The 10934-nt window shown below is 34.2% G+C and overlaps 1 pseudogene; it reads left to right on the forward strand.

Annotated features, from left to right (window-relative positions):
- Positions 1 to 3957: 3957 nt before the first annotated feature.
- On the forward strand, positions 3958 to 4849 carry LOC140843496 (ubiquitin-conjugating enzyme E2 T pseudogene; annotated as a pseudogene).
- The last annotated feature ends 6085 nt before the right edge of the window (positions 4850 to 10934 follow it).

Here is a 10934-nt window from a genome sequence, read left to right on the forward strand (position 1 = left end):
CTTTGCTGTACAGAACCTTTTTAGTTTGATATAGTTCCACTTGTTCTTTTTTGCTTTTGTTTCCCTTGCCCAGAGAGATATGTTCATGAAGAAGTTGCTCATGTTTCTGTCCAAGAGATTTTTGCCTATATTTTTTTCTAAGAGTTTTATGGTTTCATGACTTATGTTCAGGTCTTTGATCCATTTTGAGTTTCCTTTTATATATGGAGTTAGACAGTAATCCAGTTTCATTCTCTTACGTGTAGCTGTTCAGTTTTGCCACACCAGCTGTTGAAGAGGCTGTCATTTCCCCATTGTATATCCATGGCTCCTTTATTGTATATTAATTGACCATATATGCTTGGGTTTATATCTGGGCTCTCTATTCTGTTCCACTGGTTTATGGGTCTGTTCTTGTGCCAGTACAAAATTGTCTTGATTACTGTGGCTTTGTAGTAGAGCTTGAAGTTGGGAAGCAAAATCCCCCCTGCTTTATTCTTCCTTCTCAGGATTGCTTTGGCTATTCAGGGTCTTTTGTGGTCTCATATGAATTTTAGAACTATTTGCTCTAGTTCACTAAAGAATGCTGTTGGTATTTTGATAGGGATTGCATTGAATCTGTAGATTGCTTTAGGCAGGATGGCCATTTTGATCATATTAATTCTTCCTACCCAAGAGCATGGGATGAATTTCCATTTATTAGTGTCTTCTTTAATTTCTCTTAAGAGTGTCTTTTTGTTTTCAGGGTATCGGTCTTTTACTTCCTTGGTTAGGTTTATTCCTAGGTATTTTATTCTTTTTGATGCAATTGTGAATGGATTTCTTTTCCTGATTTCTCTTTCTGCTAGTTCATCATTAGTGTATAGGAATGCAACATATTTCTGTGTATTAATTTTGTATCCTGCAACTTTGCTGAATTCAGGGAAGTTCATAATTTTAAATGTAAAGTAATACATAATTAGGATGAAAATCATAAGGATAAATGGTTTGTGGCATAATTAGTTATTAAGGGTTTTGGAGAAATTTTTACTGTCTTTTTCTGCTGGTTGTTCAGATCTTGAAAGTCCCCAATTTTGTAAAGGTGAATATGAGGCAAAAAAATAAAAAATAAATTAATGTAAATCCTTTGCCACTCCTCCCATTAAAAGGTGATAATCTATTTCTTCTACACTTGAATCTGCAATTGGTCTGAGATTTGTTGAACAAGCAGACTTAATGCACTTTAACTTTAGAGAATGGGTCTTGAGAGATTTACAGCTTAAGTTTTCACTGTATGGATGACTTATTCCTAAAACCTAGCCACTAGGTTGTGATAAAGCTTAAGCAGCTATGTGGAGAGGTCCACACTGAGGAGAACTCATACACTTTCCCAATATTCTCACCCAGCTGAGCTCTTCTTAGAGAAGCTAGTTTGGATCTTCCAGACATTCTTGCACTCAACCAGCACCAAGTGAAAGCAGAAAAACACATGTACTTCCCATAGAACAATTAAAAAGGAATACATTGCTATTGCTTTAAGGAGATAAGTTTGGGAGAGAGAGTTATTGTTCTTGATATCTGGGCCATAAATTGTCACCTGGGTATAAGAAAATACCATAGCAAAGAAGCAAACATTGACTTTGTGTTACAGTCACAGATGGGGGCCTGACCAAGCAGGGAGAAGACTGAAAAAGTAATAAGGATGTTGCTATGAGAGGTTGGATAAAGGAGGAACTGAGTTATGTACTGGCAAGAAAAGAAAATAAGATTTACAAAGTACCTCATGAGCCTTTGGGTCCAAGTATATTTCCAGGTCCAAAGTTAAAAGCTGTCATTTGGAATATGTTAGCTGCCTATATTAAAGTGTGTGTAAACAAGACTGACTTATAGAAGGGACTCTGTTTCAGGAGATTCTGGCAGAAATGTTTCCTTTCCAAGACTTGTATGGTTGAAAAATTGAATTGTTTCTTATTCTCAGAATTTCCATATGGCAAAAAATATTCAAAGTAAGAAACCCCCTAAGGGAAAATATAAAATATGGAGTCCTGCCAGTTAAAGAAATATTCAAAGTCAAGATGAAGTCGAGTGTGTGGCTATATGGCCCTTATTGACAAACTCAGAAATATTTATGTGTTACATTCTAGAGCCCCTCTACTCTACTGATGAGCTTCTAAAGTCTTTAAGGGTATGTGTGTTTCATAGACTTACTAAGATTGACAAAAATCTTCTATGAATATTAACAGCATTGTTTCATAGCTCCTGAATCTCAGGTAAAAAATAGAGGAATGCTTATTTTACAGAGATTTGTACATGTGATATTCCTCTGAGTGGATTTAAAATTTGGTACATAAGAAACCCACGCAATTTTTAGAGGAGCTGTAACAGTTTCAGTTGAAAAAGACAACAGTTCAAAGTAAAAACAAGCCTTTTGACTTCAAATTTTAATGGACAAGAAAAAGATTGACAAATATAGGACATTTCTATGGAAAAGAAGATTGAATAGAAGACAGGACCAAGAGCCCAGAGGGTAGAGCCAAGAATCATGGATAGTCATCGCAGGGACATGAACTAATACCTACTCAAGAAGCATTTCCTACCTCTTGTTAATTGGCATCAAATGATTGGGTAGAAATATTATTATGCACCAGTGGCTTCTTTGAAGCCACTGGAACTCCCTATTTTTGAAGAGTTGTGTATATTTTGGTTATCCTTAGCCACTAAGGATGAATTCTGTAAAATAAATATGTTCTCAACTCCTTCTCCACTATTCCCACAGAGTTGTAGTATCTATTTTCCTTGTGAATATGAGGTGCCCTGTGACTTTGTGGGTTTGTGTTTATATGTATGTGTGTGTGTGTGTGTATATGCATAGGGGTGTATGTCTTCTCTCCTAGTTGATTTATAGGCTTCATTACATATTTAATATGTATTCATATTAATGTGTCCACCTGTGTATTGAAGATTAGAATAAACCACAAGTGATACCCCAGGAATAGTATTGCTCTCCTAGACTTTTATATCCTTTCCCTAAATATGTTTTCTAGGAAAAATAAATACCATCCTTTCTTGTCAAACATACATCTCTTAACTTGTCCCAACATACTTCAGGTAGTGTCTCCTTTCTATCACTTTTTTCTATGAAAGTAACACATGATATTACTTTACATGAATTTAAACTTGATAAAGCATGTTACATTAAATAAATTATTTGACAGTTGGTTTTTTGTTCAATATTTGTGATATTTGCCTACAAATATCAATTGCTATTTCATTCACTTTCAAATCAGTGAAATGGCATGCCTTATTTACCAATCCTCTACTTGAAATAATGTAGATGGTTTCCAAATGGCTCTATTATAAACAGCATTGTGAAGATTTTTGCTGTTCATTTCTCCTAGTGCTCATATAGGAAACTTTTCCCAGTGTATAAATAAAGAGCTGGAATCACAGGATTTGATTTATGCACATCTTTAATTAATTGGTAATGCCACGTTGCTCTCCAAAGCAACTAAAGCATATGAGTGTTTCTGTTTCTGCATATCTTCATCAACCATTACAGTTGCAGGTTTTATACTTTTTGCCCTGATATCTAGGAAACGTATCTTTTTATTTGCTTTTTATTATATTTTTTATAATATATATTTTTTTATTTTATTTGCTTTCTGAGTAAATATATATTTGTATCTTAATGTAGGGGTGTGTGTTTGTATGTGTAGTGTATCAGTAAAAATAAAAACAAATGAATTGGGCTAATAAACATCAAATTCAATATATAGCTAAGGGTGTACATTAATGTGATGTGTTATGTTAGTTTTATACTTTTTAGTAGTCTGAGGCATTTAAAATTTTAATTTTATATAAACAATACATACATGATCATTGTGGCAGACACACACTTCACCATGGAAATTGTCAAAGTCAGATCGTCTCTTTTACAACCTCTCTTGCTGCCATAAAGGATCCCATAGCTGTGTTGTGACAGTCCAGGTGTGAGAAGTCTGCTGGGAAATTCCAGAAGATCGTTTCTGTGCTCATGAAAGGAAGAGCTGTGGAGGCAGGAGTTTTGTTATCCTGGCTGGCTTTTCCCACTTCCTGGCTGGAAATATAGGTGTGACCCTTAGAGATACAACAACCATCTTTCTGTCAAAGGACAAAAGGTCAACATTGTGAAGATACTAGACATGAAGAGTTTGCATCACATGCTGGCAAGATAAGGACCAAATGGATGATCTGCGAGCCCAAATATTAGGTGGAGCCAACACACCTTACGAGAAAGGTGTTTTTAAGCTGGAAGTAATCATTCCTGAAAGGTACCCATTTGAGCCTCCTCAGATCCGATTTCTGACTCCAATCTATCAATCTATCATCCAAACATTGACTCTGCTGGAAGGATTTGTCTATATGTTCTCAAATTGCCACCAAAAGGTGCCTGGAGATCATCCCTCAGCATTGCCACTGTTCAGCTGCTCATGTCAGAACCCAACCCTGATGACCCACTCATGGCCGTCATATCCTTCGAATTTAAATATAATAAGCCAGTCTTCCTCAAGAATGCCAGGCAGTGGACAGAGAAGCATGCAAGAGAGAAACAGAAGGCTGATGAGGACAAGATGTCTGATAATCAGCCAGAGGCTGGTGACTCAGAAGCATACAATACGACACAGAAAAGGAAAGCCGGGCAGCTGGGAGGCACAGAAAAGAAATTATGCCCTGATGGTTAGGGGTTTGCCCTGGTCCATCTTAGTTAATATATCCTTTGCCAGGATGGTCTAATTTACCTACCTTTCTTGAATGTTTTTCTTTGTAGTTGAAGACATTATCATTTTTGTATCCTATATAATAGACCTTGTATATTTTCTGCTCTACATTGATTCTCTTGAGTATAGTTTATTTAGCATGTACATGCATATTTTGAAAGCCTTTAAATCTGAAAAATAAATAATCATTTAATGTTGAAAAAAAAACAACTCATGAGCCATCCCTGTATCACCATTCCCTGTTTTTTGTTATATATGTCCTACATTTCTTGTTAATTGAAGTTACAGTTATTCTAATTTTCTATTCTTATAGTCAAATGACATTTTAAAGTTTCTGAACATTTAAAACATTTGGGTTGGTCAGAATACTATAAAGAAAGTAAATATTAAATACAATCTTACATCTACAGAGTTCTATATTCAGCTTACCAATTTAGCTCATTCCTCTTAGGTTTACCATAATTTCCCTGACCTCTCTCTCATGTCCATCTTCTTTTCTTAGTCTTTTTATATGGAGTCCTCTCTCTACAAGAAAGTTGTATCACCTACACCAGAAGCAACATCATACATTATGATGCTTATGCGAAAACTGGCTCAAACTTGCCTAGGAAGCTGAAGAGATTTCCTGCAACCACATATGGGCACACACAGTTACACATAAATGTCACAACCTATTAACTAATACTTAAGATTCCAAAGATTACTTAACTTGGGGTGGTTTTCATTTCTGATGTGCTTCTCTCCATATGCATATGTTGCTGTCCTGATGTTAGCATATTCCCTCACTAATTGACATGCTTACTTTCTTCCTATAGCAACCTCCTTTACTCTTCTAACCATGTATATCTACACCTATTAATCCCATCACCTTTCTTATTTGAGCTCTACCTAGTCACCAGAGTATTGGTATCAGCTCCCAGTTTTAATAAATTTGGAGGATATTCTCAAAAAATTTCTTCTGCATGCTCTTCTGGTTGTCAACCATAGCATGCAATCTGACAGCTAAACATACTAACATCACAATTGTATTGCAATCTTATTATTCTACTTGCGCCCACTGAGAATTTTTTTAAAGTAATACTGCCAACTCCAGGTTACATGCTGTGGGATTATTTATCAATCAACTGCTCACCTTTAATGTCTCTGAACATGTAGATTTTTCCTGTCTGTCATACTCTGAGAAACACTGTCCCTTTTTTATAAGAGAAAAATTGCAAATATGGGTTGTAGTTTGGCCTGAGAGGTGATCTATAGACTTGGCTGTAGATGTTTCATAAAAAGCATCTTCTTCTTGAATTTTATCACTTCAGGGGACTTTATTCTAGATTAATCTTCCTAAATCCATTTATTTTATTACCTTTGCCCACTATGTAGACTTTATATTCCATTATCATTATTATTTTGATACTGCTGATGGTTGTTCTTTGCACAGTAACTTAGATAGGCATCATATATTTCCTAATTTCAGGAATGCCCTTTCCTAGACTTTTTAATACTCAACTATCATGAACTGACACTGACATTTTCTAATGCATATTTCAGCTTCTGAACTCTCAGCCTGGGCAGCACCAATTCCTTTGATCACTCTGTTAGATATTATTTACTTTTTTAGCTATTCATAATTTGGTCATTCTCACTTCACTATGTGATTAACAGTTTTCAGTAAAAGAAACAGAAACTATTCTAGACATTTTAACAGGGGGACATCAGTGCTTCAGGAATTATTTGAAGGACTGGAAGATCAGGTTCTAATCTGGGCTTTTTGAGTGAGCACTTCACGCTGTCCTCTAGGGAACAACTTACTTTCAGGATGTCATTGGATCTAAGTCAACAGCAAGAAGCCATAGTGCAATGACCTCCCCTACTCATAAGGGTAGAGAATGGATATCCAAGGCCACTGGCCAGAGATTAGATAGTCATATTAAAATGCTAGGCCAATTGTAACTGTCTTTTGACACAAGAAACTAGGGAATGGACATGACATCAGAATGTCATTACAGGAAACTTTCATCTCTCCAGGAGCAAATAGCTGCAATAGAGAAAAATGGTTATACCCCACTTCCAACTTCCAAATATCTCAAGAGTGCCTCTAAATGGCAAGATAATTCACATCTGGTATGCTGGTGAGAGAGGGAAGTACAATATTCAATAACCATTCAAAATTGCAGGATGGTTGAACTGCATTAGAGGTACCCAATCAAAAGTGTCTACTACAGATATTAAAGCTCTAAGTGGTTTTAAACATATAATAAATAATAGTTAGTAGTTCTAAAAATATCATTTTTCACCTGATCTTTGCCAGACATTTTTGATTGTTGTTTACATTAGACTTCCCTGAACTTATGTTTTTGGTTTCAGAAAAGAGTTCATTGGCTGTCAGAGCCACCAATGAGCTCAAATTGGGATGGAATAAGTGTAAGTAGTAACTGTGTATTCAGGGTGTTGAAAGCTGGTACTGGTTAGGACAAAATCAAAAGGGATAGTGAAATTTGAAGATTTTAGCCAATTTTTAAAATAGTACCATCATTATTTTATTTTTCTCAAATTATCAGGGGAATGCATTGTTCCAGAAGATGTTTATTTGCCCAGTGGTAAAGAGATACACAAAAATGTTTTTGTAAATTGCAGTGTATGCAATTGAGTTTCTTAATAGATTTTGTATCCCATAGGAGAGGTAATCAACTTGAAATTCAAGGTATTATTGAAGGACTCATTTCACTATACCAGTGTTATGTCTTGTTTCCAGAAATATTTAACTGGTTCTCAGGAAAGAATGGTAGAATAACTTGTACCGATGGCCTACAACAATTTCAGATTTAACTTACTGTTGATGGGGTTTTAAGTCATTGAACAAAATGGTTGTCATTTTAATTACTGCAAAGTCATAGTTAAGGCAAATGATCAAAATAATAAAAGTATTTTCAAGCATGTTTTATTCATTCTTGATCAAAATGTTTTATTGCTTAAATTAAGGTCTGTTTGTTATTTATAAAATAACAAATTATCTAATTTGGATATAATTACATATTGCTTTCGTATGTATTGACTCATTTCTTATCTTACTATGGGTAGTGAACTTATACACATATACCTGCAGTTACAATCAATGCAAAAGATTAGAAAATGAAGGAAAAAATGGTAGTGACTACGGATTTGTACAAGTGATCGAAAATTTAATGGTTCATAATCACTTGGCAAATTTATGAGCAGAAATTTAATCAAAAAGTTCTTGCTGAGATAATTCTGTGTTCAGATAACTTCCTAATATGCATAAAATCTGATTGACTTAGACATTCCTGGTATGTTACCTTAACTAACACATGATTCTGACTCAACTTTTCTGTGACAAGTAGAAAACAGTAATCCCACCAATAATCAATTTAAAATAAGTTCGGTTACCTTTACATAGTGTTAAAAACATTGATATGATTTCTAAATCCTGAATGTTATTACCTTTGTCTTCCAAGTTTATAGCATATTCATTTTGGATAGTATTCACAGTTTTCAAAAATTAGAGACTTTAAATGTTAATTTAATAAATTTCCTAATTCATGTATATATATATACATAACTTTAAATGTGAATATAAGAAATCCCCTAGCTTATATATATCTATGTACACACACACACACACACACACACACACATATGTATATAGTTCCTGTAGATGATACTTAAATAAGTTAGGTCTTTTTTGTACACTCAGTAGTAGACATGTGTATTAGCAGCTTGTTTATCCAGGGGTTTAAGGGCATAAGTAGAAGTGTCCTTGACTTCCTGCTTCTACTGTTGTAAGAATTTATCACAAATAACTTAGATTTCTATTATTACATTTCTTAAGGACCAATTCAATCAACTTTTTCAAGTCATAACTATGTAACAACTTCCAGTACGCATATCAGTAGTGCCAGGGTGGCTCATTGAGCAGAAACCAAGCATCAATCAAGCCTTGTGCCCAGACTCACCTTCCCCAGCTTACCCACCTCTGATGTGAATTCAGGAGAAGACTGCAGGTCTGGACTCAGGAGGTAATTAGTTTATGGTGTGATTCCCCTCATGGTCTCCGTGTCCTTTACTATAATTTTACTTTATTTTTTTTCTCCTTGAAGATGTTCAAAAATCATAAATCTGAAAGGGAACGTCTTTTGTTCACTTTCTTTTTTAATTCCTAAGAAGTTTAGTGGCCATTGGTAATTGCAAATAGAAAGGGGCTGGGAGTTCATGCCATCAATGACCAACAGCATGTAATCTGAAAAGCACCCCCTCCCCCCAAGTTAACCCAAGTACACCCTTCCCTATGTGATATGGGAGAATGACTAAAAGGTTCCTAGTTGATGGATTTGTCTGTACAGACTAATCTGATATCTATACTCCCTGATTCTACAGTAATATGGGAAATTTAAAATGGAAGTTCCTGTACATACAGGAGGTTCTCTTCATATCATATCATATCATATCATATCATATCATATCATATCATATCATATTCTATCAGATATAAGAACTAAGTTTTGTTTTGCATTTTAACATGATAAATGTATTTGTGTGTATCTCATTTAAGAAGCTGAATTTAACTTGCTTGTAAATGAACAAAATAATAGTATCATTGCAATTCAGGTGGGTTCAGAATAATTCCTTGTCCTCAAAGTTAAGTAAGCTTTATGTGCTTGAGGGAACTCTGAGAAGATAAAGACAGAAAGCTAGATGCAAATTGTTAGTTGGTTACTTAGAGAAACCCAAATTAGAGAAAGCATAATTTCTGAGTGATAATTACACCAATGACAGACTTTAGACATTGTGGACAGGGAATATTTCTGTATGAATAGTGCCTAAAAATTCAAAACATGTCTATTCTTTGTTCCTTATTAGTTCTTCCCTCTCACATAAAAAAAAAGATCTATGTTAATTCGAAACTATTAAATATAAGTATTTTGAAAGTCAACAATTGAGAAATGTCCTAAAAAAATTATTATAGTATATACTAATGAAAAAACATCCTGCTAGCTGCTAGGTAATGAGTATGTCACATACTTTGAGATGGAAAAACAAACAAGTTTGAGACAATATCCAAAAGTGCCATGAAACTTGGTGAAAATAGATACAGAATTTATCAAATCATCAAGCAAAAAATCATGATTTGAATTTTACTTATATTGATATAATTTTATATTATTTAAATGTAATAGTACTATTTATGGCCATTTTCCTACAATATTTTCTTTTTTTTTAAATTTTAACATGAACAATCCAAACATCTAGAAGTGATGCATTTTAAAATATATTTTAGCATATGTTGCTATCATATCAATCTAATATTTTCTGTTCAACCATTTAATAACTCTTTCATCTACAATATATGTACTTATTTAATCCACAATCTCACTACTGGCTATACAACAAAAGGAAATGAAATCAGTATCTTGCAGAGATACCTGCACCCCCATGTTCACTGTGGCATCATTCATGGTAGCCAACATATAGGAACAAGTTAAGAGTCCACTGATATATATATATATACACAAACACATATATATAGGGATATTATTCAGATTTTAAAAGAAAGGCAATCTTACCATTTGCAACAACATGGTGAAAGTGGAGGGAATTATGCTAAGAGAAATAAGCCAGACAGAGAACAACAAATACAGTTTGAGCTTACTTATATGTGAAATCTAAAGGAGCCAAATTCATAGAATCAGCGATTAGAATAGTGGTTTCCAGGAGCTAAGGCTTTGGGACAATGGGAAGATGTTGATCAAAGGGTACAAACTTTCATTACAAGATGAATAAGTTCTGGGGATCTAATGCACAGACGACTATAGTTAATAATACTGCTTTGTATATCTAGAATTTGCTAAGAGAGTAGATATTAAGTGTTCTAACCACACCAAACAAAAATAGTAACTGTGTGAAGTGATGGCTGTATTAACTATATTGTGTGATGATTTCACAATGGATATATATGTCAAACCATTACAGTGCACACCTTAAATATATACAATTTTAATTTTGTTAATTATACCTCAATAAAACAGAAAAATGAAGAAACCTTTATCAAGGGTTTATGTTGGAAACTGTTCTAGTTGTTGATGATACAGAGATAGGAAATTATGTTTACTTTCATTGTTAATCTTATATTCCAGCTGGGAAGTCAGAAAACAAAGAAAAAGAGAAAGAATATCATGCAGTAATGAGTGCTATAGGAAATAAATCAACATC

The sequence above is a fragment of the Manis javanica genome, chromosome 9, assembly GCF_040802235.1.
Source record: "Manis javanica isolate MJ-LG chromosome 9, MJ_LKY, whole genome shotgun sequence".
Taxonomy (NCBI): domain Eukaryota; kingdom Metazoa; phylum Chordata; class Mammalia; order Pholidota; family Manidae; genus Manis; species Manis javanica.